The sequence below is a fragment of the Callorhinus ursinus genome, unplaced genomic scaffold (assembly GCF_003265705.2).
Source record: "Callorhinus ursinus isolate GAN/ISIS: 27379988/994484 unplaced genomic scaffold, GSC_fseal_2.0 scaffold30, whole genome shotgun sequence".
Lineage (NCBI taxonomy): Eukaryota > Metazoa > Chordata > Mammalia > Carnivora > Otariidae > Callorhinus > Callorhinus ursinus.
Window position 1 is genome coordinate 11,591,652 of NW_027397092.1, and position 19,735 is coordinate 11,611,386.

At 44.8% G+C, this 19,735-nt stretch overlaps 1 protein-coding gene across 4 annotated transcripts in view; it reads right to left on the bottom strand.

The window, feature by feature from the left end:
• Positions 1-19,735, bottom strand: part of MARCHF3 (membrane associated ring-CH-type finger 3) — a 131,789-nt gene that overhangs the window by 41,472 nt on the left and 70,582 nt on the right. Inside the window, exon 1 of one of the 4 annotated variants that reach the window (XM_073878604.1) lies at positions 3,608-3,628. The exons of the other annotated variants lie outside the window; for them this stretch is intronic. The gene's annotated coding sequence lies outside the window, so the exon portion shown is untranslated. Of the gene's footprint in view, positions 1-3,607; positions 3,629-19,735 lie in introns of those variants that run through there. 4 annotated transcript variants of the gene reach the window in all.

Genomic DNA, 19,735 nt, shown 5'->3' on the forward strand with positions numbered 1-19,735 from the left:
GCTGCTTCATTAAACTTAAATAGTCTCGGCAGGGCTGTGCTTACAGACCCACGCTACCAAATTATACGTTTCTTTTCTGGATGCTTCACTGACCTCATTATGTGGAGCGGAGAGTTTGTCATTCCAAATAAAGTGACCATCCAGGTCTTTATAAACATGTCCGTCAAGCGCTTCATGAGCCTGCAGATTGCAACCCTGGCGGGCCAGTGGATTAAAAAAAAAAAAAAATACACACAAAAACTTGTCTTTTTGTTTTCTTATTATTCTCTGCTTATGTGCGCATTGTCATACTTGCAGAGCAGAGTAAGCAGGTGAAATGCTTATTTCTGAGCATGAAGGAGGTTTTGATTTGGGGGTAAAGACATTTTCTTGAGGAATGTGTAAACACCAGTGAGGAACCAAGGGGGAAAAAAAAATCCAGACTAGCATAAGGCCATTTGGATCCGCAGAGTTCCAATCTCACAGCGTACTGTTTGGAAAGTGATACCCAGAGTTATTTATCATTTCCCATCTGCGTTATTATTTTTGATTCTCAGCCGCAAGAAGCACCAGAAGTATCAGACTAATCTTTTTTTTTTTTCATTTAAAATTACTAATTTTCTCTTTAGGCAGGTAAAATCGTCTAGTTCTGCTGAAGGCAAATCAAGTAACAATTATCGTGTTTATACATATTTTTTCCCCTCAAGACGTATTCATAAAATTAATTCGGATTTTGGAGGCTATCCATTTTTTCATTTAATTTTAATTATATAGATGAAAATGGCAATTAAAAATCCCACAACTACCCTGTGCATTCAAAGACACAGCGACAGCTGAACTACACTTATAAATAACAACAGGCTCCCGCACACACAGCCCTGCTGAGCAGGGGTGGGGGGTGGGGGTGGGGGGAAGCAGAGCTCACTGATGAGTTTCTGGGGACTGGGGAGCAATCGGGACACGTCAGAAAAGTTGAAACGACAGGTTTAAAAACAACAGAGGGGAGCAGGCAAAACAGAGTAAGACATTCATGGGACATCACTTGGAGAAAAAGTATATTCTTCAAGTGATGTTCAGTGTGCCCAGTACCAAACAGCTCCCTGTCTAGCATAAGGAAAAGTGGAGAGGGTACAGCACGCTGTCCAGGATCTCTGATAATACAGGGGATGAACATTTCAGCTACAATGAGGGCAGAATATGCTCTAAGAACCAGGAGCTCCCAATCTGTTGCTACGCTCATACCCATTTTCTGCCAGCGTCCAAGTGAATGGCCACCATGAAGGAATTTGATGCGGGGTTCAGTCCCAGTCGTACCTCACTCACCCTCTTCTGTGCAGATAGCCCAGTACTTAGGCATACAGGTTTGCTAGATTCCTAACGGCAACCTCCCGCATCCGCTGTGGGCTGATTGTAAGCCGAGGCTCCTTGGGGCTTTCCCCACCTGCATGTCACCAAGACCACGGGGAGGCTACAGTCTTGTCCTCTCCCAGGGCAGTGTCCAGAGTCTGCATTCTGCCAGGTTCTGGGGGCCCAGGCCGTCCTGCAGCGCCGTCAGGCCCTTGAGGGCCCAAGAGACTCGGCTGCGTTGCCCTTGGTTTTGGCACGAGGATAACCAAAGTCACTCAGCTTGACAAGGAGTTAGGCAAGTGCAGAGTAAGGATGAAAGCTCCTTGGATTTTGCTTTTCAGCCCTGTCTTTGGCATTAGAGACGGACTCCCTATCATATGCCTTGGATTATTAGAAGCCCCCAAATCCCAGGTGCTATCACGTGTGGTCGAGTGAGGTGTCAAGGTCTTGTGGGTGTCTTTGTGTTGCTTTTGTACATGTTTGGCTTTGGGGTCAGGAGTACTCTGGGAGCCTTTCAGGGGGCCATGTGGGGAGAGGGGCCGAGCCCTGGCTTTTGACTGCCACCCAACGCTTAGCAACGGAAGACAGCTCCTTGGCGTTAAAACTCATTCTCCTCCCTGACGCTGAGGACCGGGGTAGGTGTGTGCCTGGCATGCGGAGGGCACTTCGTAACAGGCAGTGCTTAAGACTGCAGGGCAGCGGGGTCACCTTACAACAGCCGGGGGCCAGGGTGAGGACAAGAGGCTCCTTCCACATCCTACCCCTGGGTCATCCCCTCTGTAGTCCTCCCCACTACCTGCCCATCTGCCCTAGTAGACGTCTCATGGAGACAGAACTGCTGACATCTGCTTTGACAATCTTATTGTAAATATAGAGACAAAGCATGACAACAGCCCCTGGAATTACTCTTCTCAGCCCTTAGACTTTGTTTCCTGCCTTTCCACTACACACACACACACGCATCCTTATATATATATATATGTGCAGAGATAAACCATAGGTTCTTTTCTAGTGCTTCCCTAAAATAAATGGGTCTAGTCTTTCAAGTCAAGATCCAACAAAGCACAAGAAAGAAGCAACACATAGCCAAGGGCTGAGTTACCTGAGATCACTTTATCATGTAATCTCTTCCCAAAGTATATCCTTGGTTCTTTTTTTTTTATTTTTTAAAGATTTTACTTATTTATTTGACAGAGAGCGACACAGCGAGAGAGGGAACACAAGCAGGGGGAGTGGGAGAGGGAGAAGCAGGCTTCCCGCCGAGCAGGGAGCCCGATGTGGGGCTCGATCCCAGGACCCCGGGATTATGACCTGAGCCGAAGGCAGACGCTTAACGACTGAGCCACCCAGGCACCCAAGGATATTTTTAATAAGGATGGAAAACTTTCGTATTACAGATGTTTTTAGTAACTGACAGGACAATTGGTTGAAAAATAAATTTGAAATGAGAGAGTATGGGCGTATTTTTTGGGGGAAGGGGTGGGTATTTTTTATTTTTTATTTTATTTTATTTTTTAAAAAGATTTTATTTATTTGACAGAGAGAGACACAGCGAGAGAGGGAACACAAGCAGGGGGAGTGGGAGAGGGAGAAGCAGACTCCCCGCTGAGCAGGGAGCCTGATGCGGGGCTCGATCCCAGGACCCCGGGATCATGACCTGAGCCGAAGGCAGACGCTTTAACCATTTGAGCCCCCCAGGCGCCCCTGTATGTCCTGGGTTCTTGGGCACCATGATACTGGTGAGGAATGAAGCCTCTTTCTTCCTTACTTCCCACTGACCTCAGTGCAAAGCATTCAATGAACTCCTTCAAAGGAACCTCTGAGGAATTAGTTCTCATCCGGGCCCATGCCCCTTCTTGCTTTTGCTCTTTTGGCTGCCTGGCCCAGCTCACCACGCATCTTGACGTCAGTCCCCACGTCTCACACAGCCCCCACCTGTCGGGGCATCACCTTTATTTTATTTTTTTAAGGTTTTATTTATTTGAGAGAGAGAGAGAGAGAGAGAGAGAGAGAGCACAAGCAGGGGAGCAGCAGGCTGAGGGAGAGGGAGAAGCAGACTCCCTGCTGAGCAGGGAGCCCGATGCGGGGCTCGATCCCAGGACCCTGGGATCATGACCTGAGCTGAAGGCAGACGCTTAAGGGACTGAGCCACCCAGGTGCCTGGGAGCATCACCTTTAACTGGACTTTTTCAGTGTGAGGGCCAGCCTGCTCTGTCCCTGAGCCTCCGAGCAGCCCGGTACCTGTAACACCTGTTAGAAATAGCCTGGCACGTTGGCTTACATGGAGGGCTGTTTCCACCAGAGCATCCCTGCAGGCCCTGCAGCCGCTCAGCAAGACCATCCTGAATCAAATCTGGTCTGTTCATTTCTTTGTATTTCCAGTCCTGCCAGAAAGGATGGGTGAGTTTCCTTAACCTGATCCAGGCTGTTTGACAGAAACAAAACCACTTAATACTGACACGGAATTAAATTCTTACCTAGGATAAAACAGCCACATACTGTGCAGAGGTCTACTTTTACTTTTAAATTTTCATCTGATGGGTTTTCCTTCAGAACAGACCAAAAAAAAAATTACACTATTAATAGCAATAGTGTGAGTATACTTTTCTATTTTCATAGCACTATTCATTTTCATTCTCTAAGTGCTTAATAAATACAGTGGGTCTTTATTGCCTTCCAGGGTGAAAATAACAGTTATACCCCCATGGAGCTCATTCATTTGCTTTACGCGCTAAAAAAATCTCTAGTGTGTCACAAATTAACAAAATGTTCCTGAGGACTGTGTTTTATTCTTGAATCTCCAATTTCACTAATAAATGTGAAAAACACATGTAGCCAGATAAGTCCCTGGAGACCCACCACTGCGGATGCTGAAGAAAGCAAGTGATTCCAGCTAAGATCAGCATTCACTTTCACACCAGAGACTATCTGTTACCCAAATCTCCTCCAGTTGCTTGATGTAAGGCAATGGAATCGGTTTCTAGTGACTACCCACCCTCCCATCTAACAAAATGAGTTTTTTTTTTAAAGGAAAGAGTATCTTCAAAAAATAAGAAAAAAACCATAACAGTTTTGATCGTCAGATGATGACCTTTTTTTGTCACAGCCCCACTGGATCCTACTACCACCTCTGAGAGAGATCTTTTATTCCTTTTCTTAGTATTTTTACCACGAAAAGTTCCAAACAAATAGAATATTAAGTAAACTGACATATATTCCAGTGTGCCAATCTGACAATTAATCAAGATTTTGTCACACTTGTGTCTTCCTCCCTTTCTCCCTCCATTTCTTCCTTCTTTCCTATTAATATTTTTTTAAGATTTTTATTTATTTGAGAGAGAGAGAGCAATAGAGGGAGAGAGAACAAGCGCAAGCCGGGGGGAGGGCAGAGGCAGAGAGAGAAGCAGACTCTCCGCTAAGCAGCGAGTCGGACGTGGGACTTGATCCCAGAACCCCGGGATCATGACCTGAGCCGAAGGCAGACGCCCAACTGACCGAGCACTGAGGTGCCCCCAAACTTGCTTTCTTGTGGTATCACTTAATTTGTTCCTCTAACCCCTGTGTTTTCTGTGAGCTTATAGATGGGCTCGATTGAGTTCAAGTTCACCTCTTAGACAACAGTTCATAGGTGACACTGCATCACATCAGGGGGCACCAAATGTACTGGGTGGCTGTCCCACTTTTAGTGGGTTCAAGTGATGGCAGATGATTCCTTCAGTGTAACGTTCCCCATCAATATTCTAACGGTCTAATGATTGCATGCACTGATGACAGTTGCTTAAAGCAATTATTTCACTTGGGGGGCTACAAAATCAAGCAGTTCCAAGTTGAATTTCCCTTCCAACTTTAGTAGCAGGAATTCTCCTGTAATGAAGAACTTTCCCTCATCAACCAGTGCAATCTGCTTATGCTGAAATCCAATGTGCACAGAAAAGGCATGATCACTGCTTAATTCTTTCCTTTGATTGCCAATTTTCAGAGTAAGGAATTGGTGCCTTAGTTACAAGCTATAGTAACTGAGTTGTTTTGTTATTGTTTATTCTTCAAGGTCCACTTGTTTTTACTGAAATTAAAAGAGAAATCAGACTGTCGCCCCATAATTCACCCTGCTGGTCTAGAGGACTGGACTTGTGATTCAAGTGGACACAACATAAATCAAGGGCATGGTCCCTGCCATCCAGCACTCTCGGTAAGAAGGCCAGGCACTGTTTCTCTCACCTGCTTTGGTGTCTGACTTTGTCTTTATGGTTGATAAGAGTCTTTCCTTAGGCTGAACACCCCTCCTAGACAGAGGGCTTCTGCATTGACGAGTTTCTGAGGAAAATGAGAACAAATCTAAAATATCCCCTCTTCTCACTTGGAGTCACTTGCCCCTGCAGACTTCCACTGTCGTGTGGTTGACTAGATGCATCTGAAGGTGGCTGAACGCACGGACGCAGACTGGCAGAAGCACGGCGCATCAGACTGACGGGGTGAGGTCACTGAGCTTGTATCAGCTGGACCTTGTCTGTGACTCACCAGGAAGGCATTCTCACCCAGGGAAGCCTGCAGGTGCCGTCTGGCACGGCCACACCCTACTCTAGGGTTGCAGTAAATGACCCATTAACACGCCGCGCAAGCTTCCTCCAGGGGAGAAATCTGCCCATGTACGAGAAACAGCTCCTTCTTCTTCTCACTAATAAGGGTGAAAACATTTAGGCCATCCATGGGTATTCCCCGAAGAGGCATGTGTAAGTCCTCTTTAACAATGGCTGATGAGCTCTCTGAGCCTGACAGGAATCTGGGGTCTTTCCTTTTTTGCTAAGAGCAGAGACATTTTCTGCCCATTACTGCCTTGTTTTACTGACAGGCATCTGTCAGTTAGACATTAAAACAGAGTGATAATGGGGAGATAATATGCTGGCTCTGTCCACACACTTTAAGAGGGAAGCGCTCATGAAAAATGTGTATTTTGGGAAACCTAGATACTCATGTGCCCATCTGCATTTCCATTTAGTTTGAAATTGAGTGTAGAAGAGTGAAGCAGTGAGAAGAGGAATAAACGGGGAACCAGAATCAGAGGAGCTCCCTAAGTGGCCCTGTAGATGCCCACCCTGTGTGGGAATCCTGCACCGAGCAGGAGGTGGGGGGAAATGGGTTAGGAAACGCATGCCAAAGAGGATGAACAGGATGGAAGCTTTTTCCCCCACCCTGTCTTCACTGGAACTCACTGAGAGCTGCTGAACCAAGGAACTGGCAGAAAACATCTTCCAGGACTCTGTAAATGGAGGACTTTCACACATTCTGAAAAAGCACAAATACCCTCTTTTGAAAGAGGTGAAAAGGGAAGTGCACACTATAAATAAGCTAATAAAAGCAATTCAGTTCCTATTGAGAATCTTTCTAGTAAATAGTTCTCTGTCGGAAAGTAATACTGTTATGCAGATATCTGGACCTCCAGTAGTATTTTCGGGTCCTAACTTCTTGGCTAATGCATATCTTCCAGCTCTCTTTCTTTCTCTCTCTCTCTCACACACGCACACATGCCCCATATAATACCATCTTAATTTCGTCCAATCCAGTAAAATGTCAATTTATTCAATTAATGATTCTAATATAATACCATCTTTATGCTAACAAGTCACCATAAAATCTTACCATTGTGGACTCAGCCACAGAGCCTGGGGACTACGGGTGTGTAATCCCTACTGCAAGGTTCTCATATGAGCACGACAGGAAGAAAGCAGGGGCCATCACAGCCATGGGCAACAGGCAACTTGACTGGCACAGAAGCCAGCGATCACTAGCCTCGCCAGTAAAAAGGTTCGATTTCTTTCTGAAACAAAGCCGGAGAAGCTCTCTCTGAAGCAGTGACTCTGCATATGAGATCCGGCGTGGGCCACTGCTGGCTTGAATTCTGGCTCTTCTGTCTCCCCCAGCTGGGGATAAAATTGTGCCCATTTTGGGGGCTCCTGGGTGGCTCAGTCGGTTAAGCGGCTGCCTTAGGCTCAGGTCATGATCTCAGGGTCCTGGGATTGAGTCCCACATCAGGCTCCCTGCTCAGCGGGAAGCCTGCTTCTCCCTCTCCCTCTGCCTGCCGCTCCCCCTGCTTGTGCTCTCTATCTGTCAAATAAATAAAATCTTTAAAAAAATGGTGCTCATTTTGTATTTGAGAATTAGATGAAATAATGTATATGAAGGGCCTAGCACAGAGCCTGGCTCACAGTAAACATTGCCAGCTGCAGTTCCTGGGCCTAGTCCATAGCCACCTCACGTCTCCCGGGCACACGATCACTTTCAGTATTTCTGTTCAAGCCCACAGACATTTATTACAGTACTGAAGCTAACATGGACAGCCACCATGTGCCCTGAGAGGCAGAGTAGGGGGAGCAGGAAAAAACCCATGAGCTTGGGAATCATGCACATGATTTTCAACATTGGCTTTTGCCACCAGTTACCAGGGTTCAGTCTTGAATAAGTTACTTAACTTCCCTGCTTGTCAATGTGCCCATCTGCGAAAAAGAGATAGTCACTTCCTTACACAGTTGCCGTGCAACCAGCCGACAGGGTATGGAAAGTGCCTGGCCCAGTGGTTACTCACTCAGCGGTCTCTGTCATTATTATCAGAGTATTATCTGTGTCTCTGGAGAGGGGCAGAGTCGGGCCCGATAAATCCTGCCATTAGATGGTGTGATCCTGAGCTGGGGCAGGTGGACTGGAACTTGCCAGAGGAACACTGGGCTGAGACAGAACACACACACACACACACACACACACACACACACACACACACACACACAGGCATACTAGGAATCTAGAGAAATTAGGTATTAGTAGAAGGTGAAGCGTGCAGAGAGTATTATCTTAAAACAGCATCAAGGGGTGCCTGGGTGGCTCAGTTAAGCATCTGCCTTTGGCTTGGGTCATAATCTTGGGGTCCTGGGATGGAGCCCCAAATCGGGCTCCCTGCTCACCGGGAAGCCTACTTCTCTCTCTGCTTCTGCTCCTCCCCCAACTCATGCTTGCTCTCTCTCTCTCAAATAAATAAATACAATCTTTAAAAAAACACACAGCATCAGTACAATACATAACACAAAATTGTCTCCCTTTGTTTTTGCTGGAGGGCAAATAGGAGAGTCTGGGGGGCCAGGTGGGCCACTACTGCTCTTGGAAACTTCCCTTTCTACCCCCTGGGTTTGCCCGAGAGCCAGCTACCATTCTGACACCAGAATGAGGTAACTACTCTGAAGCATTTAGTACAGATGCGGAGGAATGAATGGTCTTGTTCTTTTCTGGGGAGGACGTGTCTGTGCGCTTTCCTGAGAACAAAGGGGAAAATCAAACTGAGTCTGTCATTTCAATTCTATCTGTTGATGCCAACACTCCTAAAACCAGGCACTCACTTTATCTCGTTTACACAGAGCTCAGCACAGGGCCCACTTAGATGCTTACTAGGTACACGAGGGAGAAACGTGTGTTCTTTTAATAAAACAGGGGTATGCAGAAGGGGCGATGCACGGCTTTTTGGACTGTAAGGATCTGGACACTTGAAAGAGGTCGAATACACGGCATCATGCTTTCTATTAAGTCCTACTTTCAAGGTGACATAAAATTCCCGTCCTGTTTGCTAGGGGAGAAAATGCAACCACAGCTAATCCATGATGACAGTGTGTACAGATGCAAATGAGGCATGCTGATTTCTCTAGCTTGGCCTGTTCATAAATTGGACTGATTTTGTAGATTTACAAACGATGATCACTATGGTAAATTCAATAACAGGATTTTCTGCTCTAAATGTAGCATTCTCTTCAGTATCTTTTTACAGCCCTTAAGTGGTTTTTGATGTACACGAAACTAAAAGCTTGGAGAATTAAGAATTACGCAAATAATGAAGATGAGTTCCTAGGTGAATCACCCATTACTGTGGAGGTTTTTGGATAGTTTCATTTAAAAGAGTAAAAAGGTCATCTAAAGGTACTTGTGTATCTACAAATGATTGTAAAGTCATTCTCTTTATTTCTTTCTAACTCCCATAAGCCTCTTTTATTAATTTCAAGGAATAAAGGCCCAATCTGCTTCAGTAAACTGCATTATTTTTTAAACTACAAAAACAAGCGGTTTCTCTACATGAACAATCTTCTTTAATGGCAACGTGGTCATTGGGAAGACCACGCTAAAAGGTACACTTCATAGATCTTCTTCCCTCTACCTTGTAGCTCCTCTCTACCTACTTCTTCTTCTTCTTCTTCCTCTTCTTCTTTAAATATTACTAAGACCCAATGCTTAAAATTAAAAAAAAATTAACTCCAGTAGAGTTAACGTACAGTTTCATGTATACAATATGGTGATTGAACAATTCCATATATTACTCAGGGCTCATCGTGGTGAGTGTACCCTTAATCCCCATCAACTATGTCACCTATCTGTCCGGAACCCCACCCCCAGTCCACCTCTCTTCTGGTAACCATCAGTTGGTTCTCTATAGTTAAGACTCTGTTTTTCAGTTTGTCTTTTTCTTTGTTCGTTTGTTTCTTAAATTCCACATATGAGTGAAATCAGATGGTATTTTTCTTTTTCTGACTGACTTATTTCACTGAGCATTATATTCTCTAGATCCATCCATGTTGTTGTAAAAAGACCCAATACTGGTTTGGTGGGAAGAGCCCTGGGTTGGGCCCCGGAGGCGCTGGGTGCTCTGCCTCTGACAGGCATGGGGACCCCAGCGTGCTCTTCACTTTGGCTCATACATCAGTAATACATGAGAACTCAATCAGCCTCAGTGAGCGACTCAGGGTGTTGTCAGAATAAAATGAAGCGGTAAATGCGCAAATACCCCCAAGGTCAAGGCACTGCAGCAGTGTGGTCAACGGTCATCAGTGGTCTCCAGCACCGTCCTCCCCTACCTTGGCGGCAGCCACAGAGGTCAACAGTGGAGAGACAAAATGACCCACACAGATACACTCTCTCTTTTTTCCTCCACATAAATACAATGTGCCTAAATTAACATTTGGTTAGCTTGTTTCTTTTTAACCAGAGACATACCAATTTAGATTAAAAATCCGTATACTTAACGTGCCTCATATCCTTGCTAGAGAGGACGAATCTATAAACAGGAGCTGTAATGACCGGCCAAACTTTTCTAAAGCCTCATTTATCATTCCTGTTTGGAATTTATATATCCAAATCGCCTGGCCATCAATTGTATATTTAAGCCATGTGAGCCTTATAAAGAACTGGTGGGTATTTTCTCTTGTTTCATGAGTGAGGAAATGAAAGCAAAGAGATTTTATGAATTTCCCAGTCCCCTAAAGATAGTAGAAGAACCTGATAACTCCATCTCTGACCCCAATTTCTGTGCCTTGCTCCTACAATTATTATTTAACCCTGATGAAATGCATACGTGACGCAAGGTGCCCTTAGTCATTCTGGTTGGGGTGATAAGGAAGACTAAGGCAAGAGGATTAAAAGTGAAAACCCCCTTTTCCCCCCAAAGTTAGAGTTAACAAAGTTGGTGATTTCTCCAGTTATGACAAGCATATTCCACAAAAAAACTTCAGTTTCCTAAGGCACTGAGTAGAATTGAATGCTTAAGGGGAAAGTACATGATCTTTTGATAAGACTCCAATTTTGAAACAGGAAGAACTCTTGGTATTTAATGCTTGGGCAAGACAGTGTGTAACGGCTACAAGATTTCATGATTAAGTTTTACAATATGCAGTTGCAGTGGTTATCACTGACATTGATGCGTACCTCAGATTTTTTTTTCAATCTACATTTTACTGACTTAGAGGAGAGGAGAGCCTAATTCTCAGCTCTGTTGGTTTGATTCTGTTGAATTTTTTCTCTCCCTAAGCTGGGAGTTAATGTGGAGGACAAAAAGGAGAAAATACGAGAAAACTGAAAGCCGAGTCACTTTCCTGAGTATTCCCAGAGTTTCATGCTGCAGATAAAACTTCTTCTCATATCTGTGAGTCATCACATATTTTCTGGGTATCACAACTCACTCACGTCCCTTTTTGTGCAATGATTTAATTTTTCCCCACAGCACTTTAAAACTGTAGGCAAAAAAGTTCTGTGGGCTGTCCTACTGAATTACAGAAAATTAGAATCTGGTTTGAGGGAAATAACTTCACATGTGCATTGCAATGAAGAAAATGTAATAGTTTCAGTTTTTCAGAGGCCAAAATAAATAATTTGCCTTATTTCTTGCAAACCAGAAAAAAAATACAGTGATTTCCTTTGCTATTATAATGAGGTATCTTGGGGATAAGGGAGAAGTCTAAGATTGTCCTTTCTTTGAATAAAAGTGAATTCTGTGGATATATTAGTTCCTAAAATTGCAAATGCCTCTTTTTCTTAGGAAAGCTTATGAAGGTTGCCAGAGGTTTCCCCTTTTTTGGATACTGTGTAATGATAACACAGGTATAAATTCCAGTTAGTGTCCAATTCTACAACGAACATAACCCTATGCTAGGGTTGGTTATAACGAGTGACCTCCAACTGGAACTCTGTTATTATTAATTTTTCACTGACAACTCCATCCTGTTGGGTATATGTTCCCTACAGAAAAAGATTAGGACCAGCAACTCACCCATATAACCTCCTCGCCCCCTGTGCCCTTTCTCATTTGAAAGGAAGGCTTCCCCAGATGGTATAAACTGGCCAGGGGGTACAAAAGATCTCAGGAGTGGCTGAGATGGAAGAACCCATACTAGCAGTCCCCTGGCTCCTACCCTGTTTCTTCATTTCCTTCTTATCCTCTAACCTTTCCTTTATCAACCTTGTAGAATGATCAACCTTCAGTATGACTCCTTTTGGAGCATGATACAGTATTCATAAATAAGAGAACTGCACTTACCTTGGAAGAACTGGAAGACATTCTTCGTGCTTTGAAAATAATGGTTATAAATATTAAAAAAAAACAGTTGTAATTTTAAGTCAGAGATTCTTCTGGACTAAAGGTACTTAAGACCCATATGTGAGAATTGCATAGAAAGGAAATCCACATACTACCGATTCCTGTTATTTGAGGTAGTTATGTCCTATAAGTGGCTGTGAATGCTGAACTAGCCAATGCTGAACTACTGCTCCTAACAGAAATACAGGGGTGGGTTCCTGCAAGGCTCTGGTCCTAGCATTTTTGTCAATTGATCAATACATAACCTTAATTCACATGTGTTTGTTTAAAGATACTTATTTAATATGTATTGTTGATTCATTAACATTGCACTCAGGGCCCATAAAACTGTAACTCATGCCTGAATGAAACTTATCTAACACATTTTTTTAAAGAGATTTATTTATTTTAGAGAGAGGGTTGGGGGGGGGACAGCGGAGGGAGGGGCAGAGGGAGAGGGAGAGAGAGAGACTCAAGCAGACTGTGTGCTGAGCAGGGAGCCTGACCCGGGGCTCCATCCCATGACCCTGAGATCAGACCTGAGCTGAAACCAAGAGTCAGTCCCTCAACTGACTGTGCCACCCAGGCGTCCCCAGTACATTTTCTTACATAAGTTAGATAATGAAAGTTATCTAACTTCTATTTTCTCTATAAGACATATTATAGCCTTCCTGTGCTTTGGAACACTGGAAAGCACATTAGCACTTTTGCCATTTTTAAAGAACAAAATCACAAAAGTACATTGTGAAAAGGACACTTGTTTACTCTATGAGATCTGAAACAGCTGAGCATCGCCTTGCTCGACCCGAACTGGGAATACATGTGTCAGCTGACTCAAATTTTTTGCCACTCTATGCATGTCTGCAAATCACCATGAAAGCCCTCCAAGTATTGATTTCTGGGTTACAAATATGTTTTAGCAAGTAGGTGAATTCTCAAATATGGAATTTGTGAATAATAATGATTGAGTGCAGAAATTCTACCCCTTATCCATTAGCAGATCATGCTTTATCTCCCTTTCTCCTTACCACTGATACAGCCTCAATTAAAGTGATCTTTCATGCTAACCAGTGAGAAATATATATATACTTTGCTAGATGGCCATTCTAATTGTCGTGCAGCTGTGCATTAGGTTTTTGCTCATTTGTTTTTGTTTCCTTAAAGTAAATCATCGTTAGAAGCTTTGATTTTCAAAAGTTGATGAACGTCACTACGAGTGGTGGAAAATATAACCAGTCTATAAAACTTCCCCCAATTCCCTATTTTAGAAAGAAAACCAAGCGTTGAGACTGAGTTATCACTGAACAGATACAGAAGTTAATTTTTGTAATTCAGGTGAATTACCGTTAGTGCATCACAACTGACTCTGGTTCAGAAAAGTTAGGTTGAGAATTTTGTAGGAAATGCTGAACAATTACTAAGTACTCTGGAAACGGAGAGATTCTGAACTGAAAGTATGAAAAATGAGGCCTCTGTCCTCTTAAGCCCCTTTGTGCTGAGCTGCATTTCAGGGCCTTCCTCACACAGCAGGTAAGATTAGAAGTTCAAACCCATTTTTTAAAAAGTTGTTGCCTTCTCTAAACTGTGGAGAAAAATGTTGACACAATCCACCCAACAGGGAGGTGTAATAAATAGGAAAAAGAAAAAAAAACGAGTGGGAAAATTCACACTTGGTAGGAACAGTTTTCAGAATTGTGCTTGGGTTTTCAAAATTTTAGCCAACGCATGTGTTAATACGTGATAATAATGTCCCACAGAATGGAATCTGAATAAGGCGGGGGGGGGCGACTTGCGTCTAGGTGCAGGGCAACATTAAAGTAAGATTCTGGCAGAGTCACCATTTGCATTTGGAGCCTGACCCCAGGAAAGCACACGTCTTCATTGGTTTGTGGGTTCGTGGGTGAGAGCTTCATGGAAGTGCCTGGGGTCCCTTCTGCCACCAGTCACACAGAGCCCATCACCACTACTGTTTGCCCCCAGCTGGTGGAAGAGGTCTGGATGGACATGAGAGTTAAGTCTTGGAAGGGCTAGGCATGTAGTGACGGTATCTTGGACAATGAACAGATCACGTGAGCTGATCTTGTAAACAGCCCTGTGCAGTGTCAGCCATCACTGCTGGCTTAGAGAATCATGGCGCTGGGGCTCCTGGGTGGCTCAGTCGGTTGAACGGCCAACTCTTGGTTTTGGCTCAGGGCCTGAGCTCAGGGTCGTGAGATCGAGCCCCCCATTGGCGAGTCTGCTTGGGATTCTCTCTCTCCCTCTCCCTTTGCTCCCCCAACCCCCCAGCTCTCTTTCTCTCTCTCTCAAATAAACAAATAAAATCTTAAAAAAAAAAGTACATTAAAAAAAGAAAAAAGAATCACGGTGCTATTTGAGACTCAAGGTTGCAGTCTTTCTGCCTTGTTTTTGTTACCTAAAATTAACTTCATACGCCCATGACAGTGATCTTAGAGACTGAAATGATGTCTTCTTGAACATTTTGAGCTATTTGATCACATTGTGGCTTTTAAAAACTGGCATCTGTCTCCACCATTCCTTGTGTGCTTTGAGAAGCAGTAAAAACCTTGAATCTCAACAAGGCCATGGTAGCATTTACTGATAAGACCTTAACTTCTTCAGGGATCTACTAGTTATTTTAGGCCAGGAGTGAGCAAATCTTTTCTGTAATGGGCCAGATAATAAATATTTTAGGCTTTGCAGGTTTGTTTACAAAGACTCAACTCTGCATCAAAATGGACAGAGACAATATTAAATGCATAGCCTCACTATAAAAAACTTTAAACAAAACTTTATTCATGGAAAATGAAATTTGAATTTCATGTAATTTTCACACGTCACAAAATATTAGTCTTTGTTTTACTTTTGTAACATAAAGTAATTTTAAGAATGTAAAGACCATTCTCCTGGTTCAAAAGCAAACATAGGTCCTGCCCAAAAGGGGTTTACCATCTAAAGTGATGACTGTAGGGGCACCTGGGTGGCTCAGTAGGTTAAGCGTCTGCCTTCGGCTCAGGTCATGATCTCTGGGGTCTGGGATTGAGCCCCACATCGGGCTCCCTGCTCAGCAGGGAGTCTGCTTCTCTCTCTCTCTCTCCCTCTGCCCATCTTCACTGCTTATTCTCTCTTTCTCAAATAAATAAAATCTTAAAAAGATAAAGTGATGACTGTAGACACAGACATACAAATAAAACACAGAGAAATAACTATATACCACACAGGGTAAGAAAATGGTACGGGATAAGTCATTTATATTAGATGACATTAAATGTCTCTGTAAAATTTACTCATGATTATATTTTGCAAAACATGTCTTGGGCTACATAAAGCCACTGGTGAATCTACATGGAGAAGGCACATCCTCAGAGATTTGTATGAGAGAAATCCAAGTGGTCATTGGCTTTTATTCTAACTCTGTGACAATCTCAAGACTTTTTTTTTTTTTTTACATGTTTTACAACTTCCTCAGAAATACACCAATCTTGGCTACTGGGTAGAACCATATCTCTACTTGTACTAACAACATCACACTATTGCAAGGTTTTCTTTTCCCATGATTTACACCAATGAAGGAGAAAGTACCCCATTGTCTTTGAAAACATTGGAAAAAACCATTGTAAGGAAAGATAGAAAAATAATACTGAGCATGCCCTATAGAACAAGCATTGCTGCAAGCACCTGGCCTGTGTTATCTAATTTAATCTTCCTAACAATCCTCTGAGGGTGGGACTATTTTAAAAAAAAAAGAGTAGTGGGGCGCCTGGGTGGCTCAGTCGGTTAAGCGTCTGCCTTCAGGCTCAGGTCATGATCCTGGGGTCCTGGGATCGAACCCTGCATCGGGCTCCCTGCTCGGTGGGGAGCCTGCTTCTCCCTCTCCCACCTGCCCCCATGTTCTCACACACACACTCTCTCTCTCATGAATGAATAAAAAAATCTTAAAAAAAAAATGAGTAGCAGTTGCAGAAAGTGATGGCACAAAACATTTCCAGGGCCAAGGTCACACAGCAACGTGGTGGAACAGAATCTGAACCACGTATTAGATTCTTCAAGCCCCGCTCTCAAGCGCTCACAGTCCCACCACCCAGTGGCTCTGTCACTCACTTGGTATTCCTTTTCCAAGATACCGTGTCACGCGCATGCGGGCCTGCGTGCACACGTGTGCATGCGCAACACTCCTCACGCCTGGGCGGTCCTTACCCATCTCTGCACCATCACCTTCCCTGTTCCAATCCCTGCCTGTGCCCAAATGTCTACTTTCCCACTACGAGCAGGGATGTTGACATGGGAAGCCACCCTGAACAGTAAGCGCATGTGGGGCTAAAACTCAAGAGACTTTTGTTCTGGCTCAGGAGTGAACCATGTGACCCTGTGTGGATCGCTGCACCTCTGGGGAGAGGATTTCTTCATCTACTACCTAACACCTCTCCATGAAAACAATCACATGACACAGCATGTGTGGAAATATTGTGTGGTGTGTAAGGAAGTGGTGAGTGTTGGTTATTGTTTTTGTCACACCCAGCCTTTACCTGGTCCTCTCCCCTCCCTTCCTTACTCATTGTGGAGAAGCAACACATATCACTACCCTAGTATTTCCCAGAACACCAGCACCTTTTGTTGCCTGCCCTTCTTCTGAGTCATTGAGGAGATAGACAACGGTCGACAAGACAGAGTTGGTCCCTGCCTTCCCCCGGATCAGAGAGGATAAGACAGACGTCCATTGGAGCCAGCATGTATCGTCCCACTGATGCCTTTCCGAGTCCACACTCAGCGTAAGCCACGTGGATGGCTTGAAACTGGCAATGGTACAGGGATTTATATCATGGAAATAAGCAAATGCTAACTCACACCTCCCTTCCCTTTTCCCCAGAGAGCTGGTTGCTGAGCATTCACCAGCACACCACTGGCTCGAGAAGAATCTGTACCAGGACAAAGGGACGTGGAGAGTGGTCTGGGAGCATACAGAGAGGCACTTATTGTGGCTGTGGGGGGTGGGCACAGGCAATCAGAGAAGGTGTCCCAGAGGAAATGAGGTTTCAGCTGAGACCTAGGCAAGGTCTAAATAACAGGAGTGAACCAGGCAAAGGGAAGGGAGAAGAGAAGCCCAGGAAATCCAGGACCAGGAAGTTCCTTCAGGCTGTAGTGCAAAGGGACAGGGGAGGAAAGGAGCAAAATGAAGCTGTAGAGGACAAGAGGTTCAACTTGACCCTGAGAGCAATGAGTGGCTACCCGTGGGCTTTGAGCAGGTGGGGTCAAGGTTACGAGTGGGTTCAGTGTCAGAGCGATGGCATCTGAATTCTGGCTCTCCCAGCTGGGCCCTGCAAGCTTCTTACCTCAACTGAACCTCATCTGTACCAGGAGGGTAATTCCAGTACTCAGACCCCATGGCGGGTGTTTGTGAAGTTGCCTGGAAAGTGCTCAGCACCTGCTGACTCCTCAGAGTTGCCGGGCAGACATTCAAACCGAGATCAACCAACCACGGGGCAGATGCACAGGCTCTACAGGGAGGACCTGTCTCTGCAACCGCCGCCCACCTTCAGACTCTGGTATTCTGCTAGTCTCGGACAGTGTTTCCCATACCCTGGGTGGTGGCTTCTCCTTGGGTTGTCCAGTCAATTTAGTGTGAGCAGCACTTAAAGATGACGTAGAATTAAATGGAATTATGCAAACTATGCCAAAAAAGCCAAGGACTTAAGTCCATCGTGCTTTGCAAGGTAACTTTTGTTTTGTGTTTGGGTGTACTGGGTTACCATGTAAAATTTATTCCTGAGGAAGTGTGGAAGCTACTCTTCATCAGGAACCTTCCTGAGCTCTGGGGGCTGGGAGAGGGAAGATGAGTAAGCCGGGCCTGCGTAGCTTTCCCCTCTCTCGGAAGCTGGAAATGTCTCAGGTAGGGATTTACTCCCCCAGGTCTCCACAAAGGCTTTTTAGCTTCCACTAAAAATTGATGCTCCTTGGGCCAGGGTGGACCCGAGGCTTTATCTGCCTTTGAGCAGCCGGAGTGACTGACAGGCCCTGAAAGTGACCCGAAGGCCAAGAGCCAGGGAGGGAGACAATACCTTAGTAGGAGCGGTTGCTTGTCTGGGAGGCGAACAGAGGGATACTAAGTGCCTCCTGCTGTCCCATTGGTAACCCCAACCCCAACCGTCGGTCCAACTCAGTGACTAAAACCAAGCAAGGCAAGTCACTGCCCACTGGCTTCGTGCCTGAGGGAACGCAGGAGTGAAAGTGACATTTAGTGTGGTGTGTCCCAGAAAGATAATTCTCTATGTGAATAGATTTTAGACTAATTTACTTTCAACATATGTCAAAACATATCCAATTTGCCCTTTGGAGTTGCAGAAACCGTTTGGCATTTCTTTTTCCTCTGCAGTGTAAAAAATGGAAAGGAATGGCAGATGCCTGGTCAGTGTTTAGGAGAAAAACAAATGCCACACCACGCGATGATCTCGTTTGCTTGGGTCCTCAGGGCTCATTCCTCAGGCAGAGGCAATTGGCACTAGATTAGCTGCCGACATGTATTGACAAAGGAATTCATCTTCACCAATGGTGTTTTTTAAAGCCCATTCTTTCCAGGAAGTTGCAGCAGAACATCAGGACTCCTTCACTTTTGCCTTTCTTCCTTTCCCTGCTGACCAAAATGGCTAAAAATAACCTCATAAACCCTTGATTCTACTGAAGAAGGTGAGGGAGCAAAAGAACAAAAGAACATGATTTCCCCGGTGCAGGCAGCCACTGAAACCACAGACGTTAGGACATAGCCTCTTACAGGGGTTGCGGAGGGTGCGCGCATACATGCGTTCGGGGGCGTAGGCAATGTGAGAACAGGTAGCCTTAACATGACAACTGTGTATCTGGTCAGCGAAGACCCCTCCATCTACGATCTCTAGGTACCCACTTGGCTTAGCTGCATTTTCCCACTAGGCTTCTCACTCACCAAAATCCTCTTTTGGGGGAGGAAGAAAGCAGTAAACACTTCCTACATCAATAAAACAATGCTGAGACAGGAACTGTGCATTTTCATTCCCTAAACGCCACTGGAAGCCCCTCTCAGTGGGACCCTGGGTGGGTGAGTGCGTGGCTCTGTTGGCTATCTTCCAGGGAGTGCTCAGTCTGTTAATAATTGAGCGTCCGCCGTGTGCATCAGACTAGGGCTTGTGCAGAAACGCACAAAGGACAGAGAAAACTTTGCCCTTGTTATCCTTGAATGAAGGAATGAATGAGAGAATGAAAGGTTGAAAGCAGCCTAGAGTTGGTGGCCATAGATGTCATTATGTCTGTGTCACCCGTGACACAGGGCCACCAGCATGGAACTTGGTGATACGTATGGAAAGACTCTAGTGTGCAAAGAGGACATAGAGACCACAGGGAACTCACAAACACGGATGGACCTCCATATGTCGGTGCTGGCATGACATGAAATATCTGTCTGGCAGGATCAGACTGAGGAAGGTGTTGTGATGGGGGCAGATTTCTTGGCTAGGCAGCACTCGTCATGTGTGTTTTTGTGAGTGTGTGCCTTTGTTGGTTTGCAGCCAT